At 34.5% G+C, this 17,866-nt stretch overlaps 1 long non-coding RNA gene across 1 annotated transcript in view; it reads left to right on the top strand.

The window, feature by feature from the left end:
• Positions 1-17,866, top strand: part of LOC136809656 (uncharacterized) — a 34,543-nt gene that overhangs the window by 11,711 nt on the left and 4,966 nt on the right. The window contains exons 3-4 of the long non-coding RNA XR_010847005.1: positions 9,587-9,739; positions 11,609-11,719. This is a non-coding gene — a long non-coding RNA (uncharacterized lncRNA). The remainder of the gene's footprint in view (positions 1-9,586; positions 9,740-11,608; positions 11,720-17,866) is intronic.

The raw sequence follows: 17,866 nt of genomic DNA, 5'->3' as shown, positions 1-17,866 counted from the left end.
TTGGTTGATGTTATAGCGATCCAAAAAGACACGCCTAAAAATATAAAAAATTCCAATGAGCACATGTTCCGAGAAAATAAAGAGTTATATTTTAAAAGTAAAAGCAAAGCGAGAGTACCATTTATTCACAAGCTGTCGGAGAAAATATCAGATATGGTTTAAAGATTGAACACGCCACACAGAGGACTAAAGTATAATATATGTACCTGGTATCATTGCTTCGTCATCATCCTCATATTGTGGGTATTCTTGGTCACTTTCAGTATTTCCATTTGTTTTTTTCAGTTCTTTTCTCAAAATAGAGGACTGCATGGCACACGTGCAAGAAAAATAGGCTACCACATCGTCATATAAGTTCACGATCGATTCAAGTTCGTCTCGTTTGCTATCTATATTATAGCTTGCTAAATTTATATCTTGTTCTTGTACATCCCAAAGACAACGTAGAGTAACAACAAAAAATTTATCTTTAAAAATCGGCACCAAAAAGTTCTTAAATGCATTTCGTACTGTAGAACTCCTGATAGTTCTTTTTACAGACATTGCAGTCCAAACAGTGCACACGCGAAGTGAACACTATTTGATTATATGCCTTAATGTAGTTGATTTTATACCATCTTGTTAGACAAAATCCCAAGTTATGTAACAACTAGCAATTGTTATAACAAAGGATTTTTATCACTCTTGAAAGGATTACTAACAAAGGCGCTATTCTTTTTTCGGTTTTTAGGGATTTTTCTATAGAGAACGATTCCCAAATTGATACATTTAATGTTGCGCTGCGATGTACAGTGAAGGAACATCAATTAAGTCTCTTTTTTGTTCCTTATGGAACATTCTAAGAAACTCTACTCTTGAGAATTCCATTTTATTCCCTTTTGTTCTCTTTGCAGAGAATAAATCGTTTTGTTTGAATAGAAAAAAATCGGGTCACAACAATGACCCTTTTTTGTTCTTTTCTTGTGGACTCAAAGATGTTCCATTATATGAAAGAACAATTTTAATAAACTGCAGGGAATTATTTGTTCTTTGATATAATGGAACAAATTTAATATACCGCGGGGAATTATTTATTCCTTCATTTAACGGAACAATTTCGATATACCGCGGGGAATTATTTGTTCCTTTATATGAAGGAACAATTTCAATATACCGCGAAGAATAATTTGTTCCGTTCATTGGAAGAATATTCTATTCCCTTGTGATATGGGAACAATATAGATGCTCATTTAATCATTCAAGCAAACGAAAAAAATGTTCTCTGATCACTAAGAACAGTAAAATCAGTTTTCAAGGGAACAATTAATCTTTGTCATAATAGTGCTGATTATTGTTCACTTTCTCATAATTGATAAGAAGAATCTGAACCTGTCAAATGACCAAAGAAGGTCATCACATTTATGATATATTATAATATGGTAGTATAGTATATATACCTTATTAACCATATTATGATATATTCATGATAATATGATAGATATAAATATAATATTATGATTATATTATCATATTATTCAAAACTATCATAAATATTATACTATATATTGATTTTAATAGGTTATGATAAAACAATCATAATATTTTGACCATATTATTATTATAAGTTTTATGATCATTTAAAACACAATGAATACATTATCATCTTATTCAAATCCTGCATAAATATCATATATGATATAAAATAATATGATATGATTGTATGTTATGATAAAATAAGTAAATCGTTATAATATTTAAATCATATTTTTAATAAATGATATGATGATATTATAAGACATTAAATATATTATCATTACTTTCAGATCGTAGATATTTTCATATTATATATTTGAGTAAATTTGAACGATGAACATCTCAAAAAAGAATAAAAAATTAACAATTCCCATGGGAATATTTAGTCAACTGATAATTACATCTCAAGAAAAAGGACATAATATGAACAATACACATGAGACATGGACAATCGATGATAAGATTTGACTCGTTCATCGAAATATGAAACCCCCTTGCAAGTAACAATCCAATCACCTATCAATTTTCCCTAAGAAAACAAAGAACAATATGACATTCATGACAATAGGACCCCCCTGTTTAGGATATGTTTACTGTTTTCAAACAGTATAAATGACACAGTTTGAACACTCACTGATCAAAGAAGGCCAATATGGCCCGCCGGAGGGTGCTCTTCGTCGACTGGCATTCTGTCAATGGATCAGCCAATGGAAAACGAAAGTTATCGTTCAATGAAAATGATAAAGGTAAATTTACGTGTCCAGCTAAATTATGCTTACATTCAGACTTTGAAAGCAAAAGAGGTTTAAGAAAACACATAGATAACAAGCACCCTTGGTATTACTATTTTGATGACCAGCCAGAAATTAAAAGGGAAGAAGTCGAACTTAACCAGCCTATTGTCCAAAAGAAAGCCTCTACACAGTCCAAACCTTACTATTCAATCGATGAAGGGATCGGAAAATCGTTTTATAGGTGGTTGACCACTACCTGCGGTGGAGGGTAAAAATGACAGAGAAGCTAAACAAGTCGCTAAACGAGCTTTGAAGTTTTTGATGAGCAGTACTGGGGATAACGAATCTCAAACACCTTAACTTACGAACTGATTGATTGTGTTTAGGGTCTACAACAATAATATTGACATTTTTGACTGTTTTAGACGAACAATGGAAACTATCTTCTTCAGGGGCACTAATTATGTAAAGCTATTTCTGATTTAATGGATTATAGAAAATCATTTGGAATCAATGATAATAAATTGAGATGTTTTACAATCACAGAAGTTTATTTGAGGAGAGCAAAGGAAAATCTGAGAAAGAAGAAAACGCCTTGACGGCACGAGAAACTTTGACCTAGAAACGCTCATTGGTCGAGACAGCTGGGCACTTTAGAAGAATGGAGGGAGTCATTCCTTATCATATCTTCAAATTCAAAGAAATCGTTAATAATGCAAAGTACAACAACCATTACCCAATAAACAAGAGCTTACATCTGTACTCGTTTCATCACAACCTTTTTATTTTTACGTGTAAAGTGCAGTAGACCAATGACATTTCAATACTTGACTCTAACAATGATCGAAAAAGCAAAGCAGGCTGATGGTTTCATTGACCAGAGGGAGTTCAAAACGACAGGTAAATATCTTTTTGATACTCTCATCTTAACTGAAGAAGTATTTACTGTCTTGGACACATACACAGACTTTGTTAGACCTCTTATGAAACCAAGTTGTGACTATCTGTTAGTATCGACAACAGGCAATCAATATCAATCTTTAACAACTGCAATGACTTTAATTGTACATCAAGCCATAGGAAAGTATATCCATCCAACAAGATATCGACAAATAGTTGAAACACAAGTGCGGATAGATTATCTCGATCCGAACAGGAGATAATATCAGAGGATCAAAAACATAGCTCTGATGTTGCAAAGGTTCACTACAAAAGAAACAATCGAGAATAGTCGCCACGCAAGGTCGTCAATGCATGGAGAAAATGCTTGGTACTACACGAAAGGATCACCAAGAAGCATGTTCAGGCGTGCTGAGAGATTTAGCTGCCATGTCAAGAAATACAATTGAATCACAACCAATTCAAGACGCAGTTGCTAGTTCAGCTTCTTCAACCTCAACAAATAATCACATTCCAATGATAGTAGATTCAGACGATGACGCATTCGAACCAAGTAATATTGAGGCTCAGTGCACTGAAGTGAACAACATCATGCAACGTGTGCAATCAATGTGTTCGACTTCACCTCTCACAAATCAAAATCTAAACGAGTCAAGAGACGTACAAATGGAAGTCGTAAGGTCAACTGTATCATCTACACCAAAACGTCCTCAAAACTCTAAGAGTACGACAAACGAAGAATAACTGAAAGTGTAGAGGTGAAAAAGGAAACTGCTATTAAAGAGACAAGAAATCTTCTAGAAACATCAAATTTTCACAAGAGGAAGATGAGGAGCTTTTAAAAGGGATACAAAACATGGTGAGAAGAACTGGGCAGCCATTATAAAAGACAAAACATTTGACTTTCATCCCTCAAGAACAAGAGACTCGTTGAGGGTACGAGCAGATTCACAAAGCAAAGTTTTAAAAAGCTTTTGAAAATTAAATTGACTATGAATTTTGAAGTGTTATTTTAACAGTTAATTAATATTTGATGGAAATTTATAATAGGCCAGTGTCATTTAAGATAATCATATTGTTCTGAAATTCAATTCTCTACTTGTATAGGTGCACTTAATACATCCCACTCTTCATTTTCAAATCTTGAAATTTTGAATTTATTTCCTAAAAAGAACTACTCTAACTGTAGACCACTGGTAGCAAAAAGAAAGCCTGTCGATTTTAGCCTACAATTTATATGATAGCCAAGTAGCCAAGGATTTTGGAAGACGAAAGTTATTTCTATAGAATGACGTAACTGAAGATGGAAAAGGACAGAATAAATTGTAACTTTTTGACATGCGCATTCAATAAAAGTAAGACATTGTCATTTCTTTCTTTTTGATCAAAATGAACTACTTTGAATGAAGACCACTGCTAGCACACATAGATAGCCTTTCGATTTTAGTACGAACTTGCTTTGATAGCCCATTAGCCAATAGAATTTGGGGAATACATCGTTCTTGAATAAAAAAAGGAATGGGAAGGAACTTTTACTTTGTGACATGCGCACTTGATATAAAGTGAGACTTTGTCAATTTTTGATACTTTTTAATGGAAATGAACTACTTGAATGAAGACTACAGCTAGCACATAGATAGCCTTTCGATTTTAGTACAAAACTGCTTTAATAGCCCAATAGCCAATGAATTTTATGGCAATACATCGTTTTTGAATAAGAAAAGGGAATGGGAAGGAATTTTAACTTTGTGACATGCGCACTTGATGTAATATGAGACTTTGTCAATTTTTGATACTTTTTAATGGAGACTACTGCTAGCACATAGATAGCCTTTCGATTTTAGTACAAACTTGCTTTAATAGCCCAATAGCCAATGAATTTTATGGCAATACATCGTTTTTGAATGAGAAAAGGGAATGGGAAGGAATTTTAACTTTGTGACATGCGCACTTGATGTAAAGTGAGACTTTGTTGTCAATTTTTGATACCTTTTAATGGAAATGAACTACTTGAATGGAGACTACTGCTAGCACATAGATAGCCTTTCGATTTTAGTACAAACTTGCTTTGATAGCCCAATAGCCAATAGATTTATCCGAGTACAACGTTCATCAAACGACTTCACTGACAACGTAATAGAAAATAGGACGGAGAGAGGTCTTTCAAGATGACATCATTGTCAATTAAAGTGGAATACAGAAAGAAGCTTTCAATCCGTGTCATGCGCGCATTAGAAACTTCAAAGAATGAAATACATTTTTTGAATATGAAATTTTTGGGCTACGGGCTACCAAAGCAATTTCAACCAAAATTTGATTGGCTACCAAGGGGCTGCCCATAGGCTACATCAACTGTAGCCCTTCTATGAAATATTATCAAAAATGACAAAGTCTTGTGATGTAGCTAATGCGCATGTCACAAATGGAAAGCTTTGCTCTATTCCCTTTAATTCTCAAATAATTTAGAAATCCCTTAATAAAAAGTAGAACTCTGCAATTATTTGATTTTTTTAGATCGATGAACTATTTCGAATGTAGGCCACTAGTAGAAAATAAATAGCCTGTCAAATTTCCTTTTAACTTGCTTTGATAGCCCAGTAGCCAATAAATTTATGGTAGTTCCACACATTTTGAATGATATTGTTGACAATTTAATAAGGTATGGGAGAGAGATAAGAATTTCCAAATGACGTAATAAATCTTCAAATTTGTGACATGCGCATATCATACTTCAAATGACTGTTGTTGTCCAATTTCCTATCATATTGTCAGTGACGTCATTAAAAACAGGGTACTACTTTAAATCAACTGGCTATTTGGCTATCAAAGCAATTTAAGCTAGAATCGACAGGCTATCTATTTGCTACCAGTAGTCTCCATTCAAGTAGTTCATTTTGGTTATAAAGGATCGAAAATTGGCAAAGTCTAACTTTTTATTTAGTGCGCATGTCAAAAACTTTAGATTCTGTCTCATTTCATATAACATTATCAGTGACGTCATTTAAAAAAACGTTGTATTATCACAAATCAACTGGCTACTTGGCTATCAAAGTCAGTGCAAACTAAAATTGAAAGGCTATATAAGTCCTACCAGTGGTCTCCATTCTATGTAGTTTATTTCGGTAAAAAGAATTGAAAAATGACAAAGTCTAACTTTTTATTCAGTGCGCATGTCCCAAAGTAAAAATTCCTTCCCATTCTTTTTTCTCATTGCAAGGAAACATCAATTAAAAACGGTGTATTGACATACATTTTATTGGCTAATGGGCTATCAAAGCAAGCTCGTACTAAAATCGAAAGGCTATATATGTCCTACCAGTGGTCTCCATTCAAATAGTTCATTTCGATTAAAAAGAATCGAAAATTTGGCAAAGTCTCACTTTATATCAAGTGCGCATGTCACAAAGTAAAAATTCCTTCCCATTCCCTTTTCTCATTCAAGAATGATGTATTGCCATATGTATTGCCATAGAATTTGTTGGCTAATGGGCTATCAAAGCAAATTTGTACTGAAATATAAAGGCTATATATGTGCTAGCAGTGGTCTCCATTCAAATAGTTCATTTTGATTAAACATTGTCATTATAAAAACACTGGTCTGGAAGGCTTTTGTTTCTTGTTATTGTTAAATGATGGAGCTTATGTACAAAAATCGATTTATTTTGCAAACCTTTTGATCATGTGATTAAAAAATAGACCATTCCCAAGAGGAGATTTTGGTAACGTGATCCAAAAGTATGCAAATCACAACTTGTGTTTTGTTTATAACAAAAGGAAATTGAACAAAAATCTAAAAACCATACATTGCCAGACCGGGATTTTTTATAATGACTATGATTAAAAAAGTATCGAAAATTGACAAAGTCTCACTTTATATCAAGTGCGCCTGTCACAAAAGTAAAGTTCCTTCCCCGTTCCCTTTTCTCATTCATTCAAAAACGTGTGTTGCCATGAAATTTATTGGCTAATGGGCTATCAAAGCAAGTTTGTACTAAATCGAAAGGCTATCTATGTGCTAGCAGTGGTCTCCATTAAAGTAGTTTATTTGGTCAAAAGAATGGAAAATGATAAAGTCTCGATTTTCATTATGTAGTACAGTTGACGCTTTCTCTAATTCGATCTTCAAGGGGAATTGGATTTTCATCGAATAAGGGAGCTATCGAATAAGGGAGTGTCGTTCATGAGACTTTCTTGTTGACGGGACTTTAAATTTAATCGAATAACAGAGCCTATCGAATAGTAGAACGTCGAATTAGAGAGCGTCAACTGTATGTGAAAAACTTAAAGCTATGTTCCATTTCATTTTCATTTTTGGTGGTGTCATTCAAATAACTCTGTGCTACCGAGAATTAACTGGCTTTTGGGCTACCAAAGCAATTGAAAGCTTAACTTGACAGGCTATTTATTTGCTACCAGTTGTCTACACATTGAAGGTAGTTCATCAAAGAAGTATACATTGCATTTTCAGATTTATTAAATAGATATGCTGGAATGTTTCAAAATGTCTTGGTTGTTAGTTCTGGCCATTGGTCGGTCTCCTTTTCTAAATCTCATAGGATATTCAGCAAAACGAAATTTGGATTTTTGTAAGATCATAAATGGATGCTATAGTGCAAACAATCTCCAACCAACTTCCACATTTTAAAAGTATGCATATCAGAAATTGAAAACTATGTCCCATTATCCTTATTTATTGCAATGAATTTTATTGAATCATTAAATTGTACAACATCGTAAACCAATCAATCAATGTTGATCAATGTCATAAATCAATAAAGCTATCAATATGATTTATACGCTTTTATTATAAGAAAATACTTTATAAGAATTTTATATCAAATTGGCCAAATATTAAGAATATAGTAAAATATCACCATCATGGAATTTAGCAACTGAACCTAAAAATGCCTTACAGTTGTTACCAATGATACACCAAGAATGCTCAATAATCTCATGAAAATCCTATTTTATGCTTCAGGCATACATTACATGTTATATAGGTTAAATTTCGATCTTATCTTAATATAAAAAGGATATTTCAGGATTTCCACAAAAAGGTCAAAGAAGAGTGTAAATTATAATAAATGAATCATAAGTCAAAGCTCTAAAGAGTTAGATTTTGATATCATCTCAGACATATTATTTTTCGAAAGAAAATTGATAAAACAAAAAACTTTAAAATTAAGCTTTCTGTTTTCAAATGATCAAGAGATAATGATAACAATGAAGATGAGAGAGAAGGCACCTGAAGAAGGTTTACATACAATAAATAATCAAGAATTACTATCAGTGTCAGATAAACAAAAGGATGTCTGTCAGTTTCTACGTTTGGTTTAAACACTCAACCATAGTCGCCATCTTTGCCGGAAGCACTTTTCTACAACTTCATCCCCCTCAGCCTCTGTATCAGTCTCTGTATTATGAAGACTTCTGAATCATACTGGTTGAATCTCGAATGGCTTGAAAACAGCTTTGAAGATCCATCTTTTGAAAATTCCAACGGCCTGTATTTATACTGTAACTCCTTCCTTGTTGATGTTTTTGCATTTTTCATTGTGGCTTGCTTTCTCTGTCGAGAGATTTTCTTCCTTGGCGCTTTTGAAATATTCTACTCGCTTCGACATTCTTGAGAGACATTGCGCTCGCGAACACTCAACTCACTCAACGCGAAGTGAACACTATTTGATGAATTCCGGCTTTTCAGGCACAAACTTTTCAACCAGCCTCCATAAGTCGAATTTTTAACAATTGCATTCCCTTTGTTTCGATTTGTAATTAATTAACGTGCAAAAACAATTAACACAAATGAGGGTGGGATCGCAAGTCGTAAAAACGAATAAATTTGTGCAGATTTGTTACTATTTTCAGATTGTGCGTTGTGCTATTAGAGGTTTTACCATTGAGTTTCAAGCAAAGGGCTAGAGGCGAGACTCCTGGTTGTGAAATGAAACCACTTATTTCTCATCCAGAACGCCCGCGCGTAGTTTTTACACAATCACCGTCGGATTAAAACTAAAATCTATTGCTAGATTTCAAAAAAAATGTAGTCCTCCAAAAAAAAGGAACCGCCAGATACAATCCGTCGTCGTGATTACGGTCCCGGGGGAGGGGGGGGGGCAGTCAGGCAAATTGACCGACGGGTAAATATCAGAAATGCACTGTAAGGGTGGACTTTTGATAAATGCACTGTAAGGGTGGAAATGTCCGCAAATCTGGGAAAAATTGCAAATTTTTGCTCGAAAATGTTGATTTTCTTTGCTCTAAAAGAGTTTAAAATTTGAAAAAATGCACTGTAAGGGTATGAATTTCACCGATTTTTTTCTGCACTGTAAGGGTGCGATTCTAAAAGCCAATTTTTTCGCCGCACATACCGTCAGTTGGTAAACCCACTTGAAACTCGATGGGTTTTACTGTATTTATCTTTCTAACCTTTATTATAGGCTAGACATTCACTGAAATTAAACTTCCATGAAAAAGGCAAAGATTACAAAGAAGATATCATTTTCGATGATGAAGCCAACACTACTGAATTATTCGTACCTAAACATGGAATGGTCCCCTTTTCTGCACGATACCTCATCGATCATAATTTTGTAAGTGCATAAACAGGAGATTTTCCTTCAAGAAAAATATTTGTTAAAGGGATACACGTTTTTTTTTATAAGATCATCCAAAATTTTGAAGCCTTAGGATGTTCTTAACTTTTTGAGTTTTAAGCCTAAAAATGTTCTTAACATGTTCTTACTTTCACCATTTTGCGAGCATTTTTGTCCATTTTCTTATAAATATGGCTATTTTAAAGTCTGCAAAGCCTTAAAACGTTCTTAGTTTGTTCTTACCATTTTTGGCATCGAAGCCTTATGTTCTTATATAATTTGTTCTTATATTAAAAAAAAAACGTGTAGTCAGATGGTTTGAGATATTTTGTCAGTAGAACTTCAATGGTTCTAAGCAAGACCTCCAAAGTTTTCCAAAGTCGAGATATTCAAGTTACAAGTTTTTTTTCTTCAGTTTTTTCAACAAGAAAACAATAATCGTGTAAGAACAAAGTTTCAAAGTTTTCAGATCGCTTTATCTCGAATTTGGAGAATAATTAGGCAAAAATAAACTTGGAGGTTTAGTCGCGCGGCTGAGGTCGAAAAACGTTTCATTTCGTGATACACCTCTTAGATTCCACTTTTTTCGATGGAAACTCTCAAATTAGTATATGTAGATTCCAAAATCAAAAAGTTTCCACGATATTATCGTGCAAGTAACGAGTAAATGGCGATTTTTTGCGTTTCCAGGCAAAATTGCAAGGCCTGGAAATAATGATTTTTGGGGGGTCTTCAAATTAAAAAAAGACCTATATCACATGATAGAGCTCTTCAAACTGAGCAAAAAAGTGTATTACACCAAAGTGCCAACTTCTCTAGATCAAAATTTATTGGCCTATTTGTGGTAAAAAACTGATGGAAAACAAGGAATTTCCCCACAATCTGCATCAATTTATGCAAAATTAAACACCTTTTTGACCACAAATAGGCTCATAGCTTTTGATCTAGAGAATTTGGGACTTTGGTGTAATACACTTTTTTGCTCAGTTTGAAGAGCTCTATCATGTGATATAGGTATTTTTTTAATTTGGAGACCCCCCAAAAATCATGAATTTCCAGGCCTTGCAATTTTGCCTGGAAACGCAAAAAATCGCCATTTACTCGTTACTTGCACGATAATATCGTGGAAACTTTTTGATTTTGGAATCTACATATACTAATTTGAGAGTTTCCATCGAAAAAAGTGGAATCTAAGAGGTGTATCACGAAAATCATTTTCTAGCCACTTTTTTCGACCTCAGCCGCGCGACTAGTTGTACCGAGGACCACAGGAGGTTTGTGTAGGTCAAATATCTCAAGTATCTGATTATCCCTTTAAGAATGTGGGATATAAAATGGGGCAAATTGTTCAAAGTAGGTAACAGAAGAGGGTTAAACATTTAACATGGGAGCGGATATCCAGGGGGTAAAGTGTTTTATACAAGTAAAGAAGATAACAAAAACCTCAACAAATCGAAGACAGTCGGGTATATGGTAGATTTTGAAAATTCACTTTTGATGAATGCAAATAAATAAATTCGACACTTTTCGAATTTTTATAAAAATGGACAGGTCGACTAAAATTTAAAATGCTATCGAAGAGTTACCCTACGATTTTTTGAACTTTGACATTTTACTACCGTAACTTCGTGTAATGTCGACATACCTTGTCTAATTCCGTCTTAGCAACTATCTGGTCTGCAAAGTAGTTGGAGTAACCTTAACATCATCAGCTTTCTCAAAGTTTTATTTATTTTCACAGTAAAAATATTAATGAGACTAGGCGGAGTTAGATATGGTATGACGGCATTACACGAAAATATGGTATATATTTTAGATATATCTTTAAAGAAATCTAACTACATGCAATTTTGTTTTATTTTATAGAATTATGAAGTAAGAATAAAATGGGTACTGCGAATGTCTGCTATTTGAGGAAAATGTCTCAAAGTGAAGAATTTCAAAACAAAGATATGGAAGTTACCCTGAGTATCAGAGGTTAAGTTTTCAAAGAAAATAGTAACCTCTGAAGACAAATAATAGAAATTTTATCGCGCATGTGTCAATCTAATCACTGTAGAAAAAATCAAAGATGAAGAGCAAATATTACCATATTAATGTCTAGCAGACTGTATCAGTATGCAGTTTACTATTTACGAATTCCCCAGAAGCCTCCAAGTGTAGTTGAAATGAGTTTATTTCGAAAGAAATCTTTTACATGATCCCCAAATGTATAACAGTAATTACTAAACTTTTAATTATGGAAATGTCACTTTAATTGAATCGAAATAATAGACAGACTTTATGTTATGATTCTCTATCACTGACTCTTTTTACAAAGCATTGATGACTTTTTGTAAGTTGTGTATTCAACGACGGGAATAAAAATATCGACTATGACGCTCATCCAAGATCTTGGATGGTCGTCATGGTTACTTTTGTCTTCGCTGATTGCGCGATGAATAGAATCTCGATTCGTCGGCACAGCGTAAATATATGATTTTGAGCTGTGCTTTTCACGGTATATGGAAGTCGGAGTAAAAGGTGTAAGTGTAAATTAAACACTCAAGTTAAGTTGATTTATTTCAAGTCTATTTTTAATTTGATATTATAATTCGATACTATTTTCGTTTTAAGTGCTCAAGCGCTTTTCCAGTGTACAAGTAGACGATCCTATCGTCTACACAAGATCACTATAAAAGGGGATAGTCCAGGAGGCGGCATAAATTTGAATTTAGTTATCCTGGGGCGGAAGTATTTACAGTTTGTTCCAAACTTTACCGCCACTATAGCTACAATGGCTACACACTCAATAGTGTAGTCACTGATCAATTAAAGTGGGTTCATTTTGCGATTTTAAGTATTCTTAAAAGAAAATGACGACTCGATTCCCGATTGATTGCTGTATGTTTAACGAAACCAATGCAACAATTCTTTTTTAAGGGAAAATCAATATGAAGCTAGCAGTTGAAAATTCAACAATATTTAAAGACTTTAAAATGCGGCTGTAAAATCTGCGCATATATTTTTCCCTGCGTTTGCTATCCCTTTAACAAACGATAGCATCGTCTAGTGTACAAGCACCAGTGCACCCCTTCTCACACACTCGATGGGACCCCGCTCACTGGAAAATTTAGCAAAATTTCGTCCCCGATGGGAAACTTACTTTAGGTGGACAAACTTTCGCGAGCAGAAACTTTCGCGATTTTCGCAAATTTTTGCCTTTTTCGCGAAAGTAAATGTCTTTGAAAGTTCTTAACATGGCAATTCGCGAAAAATTCTCAAAAAAAATTAGAAATCTCTGAAACCTCGAAATCGTAATGAATATCAAAATTTCGACATATTATTCTTTAAAGCCTTTTTAAAGTCGAAGGGCAACCATCTTTAGCGGATTTCAGGAATATTTTTCACTTTTAAGGCAATTTTTATTCGAAAATTCTCATTTTTATCCAACAATTCGCGAAAGTTAATGCTCGCGACAAACATTTTTTCCTCAAATTCGCGAAAGTAAATGTCACAAATTTAGCAATTTTTCGACCTCGCGAAAGTTTCTGTTCGCAAAAGTTTGGACACCTAAAGTACACTGCAATTTCAGCCCCACCGGAATGATTGACCTTTTTTCATCCCCATCTGAAATTCAATGGAAAAAACGCACTCGAATTGCACTCCACTGGATTTTTCTAGCTTGGAACAATAGAATTCCTTCCAGAATTTGAACTTCGATATAAATTTCATCCCCGCAACGGGAAGAAGTTCCTCCGCTACGAGACAAGTTTGTTAGTGAGGGGATCAAAGGATATACTTCCACAGCGGCTGATTTATTCGAATACCGAAAGACAAAAAAACTTTTAAGTGAAGTTTTCTCAGTATAGGTCTGAAAACATCAATTGTGGACACGGTTTATCCACAGTCGATCATTTTTATGGACTGTTTTTACTTTTTCTTGACAGTCGATGCCTGGAAATAGACAGTCAATACTTTTCATGAACTGCCGAGATTATTTAATTGACTGTCGATATCTGATATCCACTGTCGATTAGCTGATCTCGACTGTCGATAGCTGATCTTGACTGTCGATTAGCTGATCTCGACTGTCGATTCTTACCTTGCCTGTCGATTAGCTTTTATCTCGAATATCGATGGCTGATCTTTTACTGGCCAAGAAATTCTAACTTTCAAAGGATCAGATTCTTTTTTAGGTTACGTCATATCTTCCTTCGTTTCGAGCGTAAAAACTCCTACACTTCGTAAGTAAGGCCTACAAGCCTGGAGCAGGCACGACGGAAGCTTTTTATATCTGGTACGGCGAATGAGGAAATTTAAGCGATTTTATAGCGATTTGACCGACGAAGAGGAAAACTTCGGGTATTTTTGTGAAAATCTGGTACGGCGGCGGCCGCCGTACCTGCCGTACCCGCTGCGTCGTGCCTGTGGAGTTGTTTATTGTGTAGACTACACTTTTTTTTTAAGAAGGTTCTTAAAAAACCGAATTAAAAAATGCTATTTTCTCATTCTTAGCATGTTTCTAAGATATAAATCGTTGCTCGAAGCAATCCCAAATATCTTTAAAAAAAGGCATTGGTGAAAGGTCAAAGTTAACGAGAATAAGATCACAAAACGTGGAAGGAGAAAACATAAAAGTTCATGACGCAGACAGTTTTCTTTGTAATCTTGGTGCAGCAGGCGAAAACTTTGGTCTAAGACATGCCAAACAGCTTAAAGGAGGCCTTTAAAAGGTAGCCAGAAAAAGGTCACAGAAACTACAACCCCTTTACATTCTATTGGGAAAACTTTGACAATTTTCGTCAATTTTTATGTTTGGAGGCGACGACGACGACCACCACCACCACCGCCGCCGCTCACCCTCCCCCCCCCTCGGTGGATGTGCCACTGATAAGCATTAGAGGAGCTGCAATAACATGAACATACCCATGCTATTTCTTTGAATTTTACATACAAGGTGATGCTATTACTAGGAAAAAAGGCCGTTGGGGAAACGTCCAGTCACCTTAGAAGCCTTTAAAATCAACAAAACTGCGATGGTGTTTATTAGTTCTCCTTCTTTTCCTTCTTTAACAGACGTAAAGATTCCTTTTCTAAAACGTGTTGCCATGCCAGGCAAAGCATTATGTTTGTATATAATATCAATAGACGCCGTCTGACGAATAAGAAAATCAAATACGTGCTTTTTTATAAGAACAAACTCTATAAGAACATAAGGCTTCGATGGCCAAAATCTTAAGAACAAGCTAAGAGCATTTTAAGGCTTTGCGGACTCTAAAACAAACAAAAATACTCATAAAACATATCACAAAATATTCAAAAAATGACTAAATTGAGAACATGTTAAGAACATTTTTAGGCTTTAAATTCAAAAAGTTGAGAATATTCAAAAGTTTGAAAAACTTTAGAAGTTCTGATAAAACAAAAAAACATGTAATGACGTCAATGTTAGATTGCATGGCCTATGTATAAGATAAGAGTTTTCGAAGTTTTTTTGTAGAGATTTATTTTTGATGAAAAAGAATTTTGCTAAAATAACTATTCATGAAGTATTTATCATTTATTATGAGTTTAAAACGTGTTTCCTTGATTCCGTGATTCCTTAAAGGATAAAAAGGAAAAAATAAATAAATCTGGATCCAGAATGAATATTAGCTGAGAGGCCATAAATACCATACTCTCACTGAGTAGCTTCTGATGGGATTTTTTTATTATGTGGCGTAAGTTTTGGTTAGAGTATGGATCTCCAGACTAAATAAATATAGACCATGGAAAAAACGATTCGTTCAATCCAAAAGATTACGCTAAAATAATTAGTTTCCACCAATAGTTTTAGATTTAGATGAGAATCTTTCTCTGAGTGGTATCTATGTATTGGAATGTAATCTTTAAGGGATTGGGAGGCTTCTAGATATATAATTTATTAAGCCATTTTAGCAAAGTTAATGTTTATGTTCATTGAGCTCTTCTAGAAAATTTTTTGTGGAGGATATATTGGATATTTTGTCCCGGGGGTAGTGAAAAATCTGCAAAATTTGCCTTGTTTTGGGGGTAAACTTGCTCTGTTTAGGGGGAAATTTTTAATGTTCGGGGGGGGGGGGGGTCAACTGATGCTTGTCCGGGGATGAGATCTGTTGTCCGGGGGTTCAAAATTCACAATGTCCGGGGAGTAAATTTCCAACAATTGTTATAATATCCTCCACCCCCCCCCTGTATTCATTTTTTTTCCGGGAGAGCCCATTTCTCTGGAAAAGTCTAGGAGCAATAAGGAGAATATCGATTGAAATTTTTACTTTGAGTAATGCCCACCCTAGTCAAAGTCTAGGGAACTAAACTTCTTAAACACTTTTCTCTGACAAACATTTCTCGTAATATTTCCCTACAAAGACACCTATCAGAAAAGTATTGCAGGGCTTTTCAATGAAATTTTATTCGGGAAACGGTCATTCCATAAATAATCATTTCTAAATCATTTTGATCGGAGATTATTTTGCAAACGACCTCACAACTCAGTATTGATAGCTTTGATATTATCTCTTATCGGCGATCCAAAAAATATCAGCAATCTGATTGGTTGAAAAGAGTACAATATATCTTGTATTTTACATGTAAAAATATAAATTGACGAAAAGATGTTGTTGCATTGTAGCGGTAGAAGCAATCGTTCCGGATTTTCCGTATATTTTCCTCGCCTAAAGGCTCGGAAAATATTGTACGGAAAAATCTCGGAACTCGTAAAATATTTCTCATATTGTACTCGCAACTGTCCGATAACTATTACTTATTGATTGTCACTTTCACTTTTTCATTGAATTAACTATAAACCAAAAGAAACAAAAATGAGTTGGTTAGCTTGGTACACGAGTATAGTATTCCTCCTTATACAATTAATGTTTCTGGTTATCAAAGAAACAGAAGCCAGAGAAACACATTGTCTTCAAAAGACAAGGCTGACTGTCTTTGTCGATGCAGAAAACTCTCATTTAAACTGGTTACCTCTTGACTCTTATTATATAAAATATGAATACCCTTTCCTTGTGTCGGTTATAAAAACTGTTTTACAAGATCAATGTTACGAAGGAAGACTGTACGACCAGGCTAACCGTAAATTCATCGAGATCAATGATGTTGAAGATATTCGATCGGACTTCGAGAAACTTTCAAACAATTTTCAACCCATCAAAAAAGATGAAATGTACAGTTTCGTTGACGAATTCTACGGTGAAATAATTATAACAGATGATACAAGAGAAATTGTCTTTTATTTATACAATGAATACGACACGCTACGTTCTTATATGGAGTTGGAAGTGCTTTCCAAAAATCCAAAGGTTTCTATTATCATCGGATGCTTGACTAAAGTAAGGAGTTACAGCAGTGAAATGTTAGCTCGTTTTCCTGAGCTTGCCTGGTTACCAGTTCATCGTTTCGTTCTTATCACTAATGGACCAGGTTTTATAATCCGGTACAGGTCATATAGCTATCCCCAGGTGTTCGATGACAAATTTAACCGGGAACCTAATGGTGTTTCTATTTGCTTCCAAAGTCTTGTAGCATTGCTTAGAAATCCGAACTTCAATCGATTTGAGTATCATTCAAACACGCTTCTACCGGAAACCCGTTTTCCAAAGACAATTCAAAATTTAACTATCTATTTTCAATCAAACCTGGAAAGCGAATCTTTTGAAGGTCTTGGTATCAAGGAAGACACAGATGCACTTTTTCAACTGATGGTTTTTCTGAAAAAGAAATTATTGCAGCTCGATGGTACAAAGTTCTTTGTGTTGATGAAAGGAGGTGAAAAGGCATCAGTGACGCCTTTGTATCAAAAGCTTGGCTTTGAAGTTGTCCAAGACCAGGCAATTATGGACCGAGATTTACCAGATTTAAAGTTCGGTTTCATGAACGATATCGAATATTCTAATTGCTTAATCACCGTTTTTCCTGAGGAGCTCTTAACAGACAAATCTTTAAAACTCTGGATGAAAGCAATTATCGACATGGTTGAATCAAATCCACAAAAAGGTGAAATGAAAATAACAAACAAGGATTATTGAAAAAAAAACTTTAAATAACGTTTTGGGATATCAATGTACAACTTCATTTGAATAAGAAGGAGGATTTCTCATGACGCAGAACAAA

This window comes from Clytia hemisphaerica, unplaced genomic scaffold, assembly GCF_902728285.1.
Source record: "Clytia hemisphaerica strain Z4C2 unplaced genomic scaffold, Clytia hemisphaerica genome assembly, whole genome shotgun sequence".
NCBI classification, from domain to species: Eukaryota; Metazoa; Cnidaria; class Hydrozoa; order Leptothecata; family Clytiidae; genus Clytia; species Clytia hemisphaerica.
This window is presented reverse-complemented; position numbering and strand designations above follow the sequence as displayed.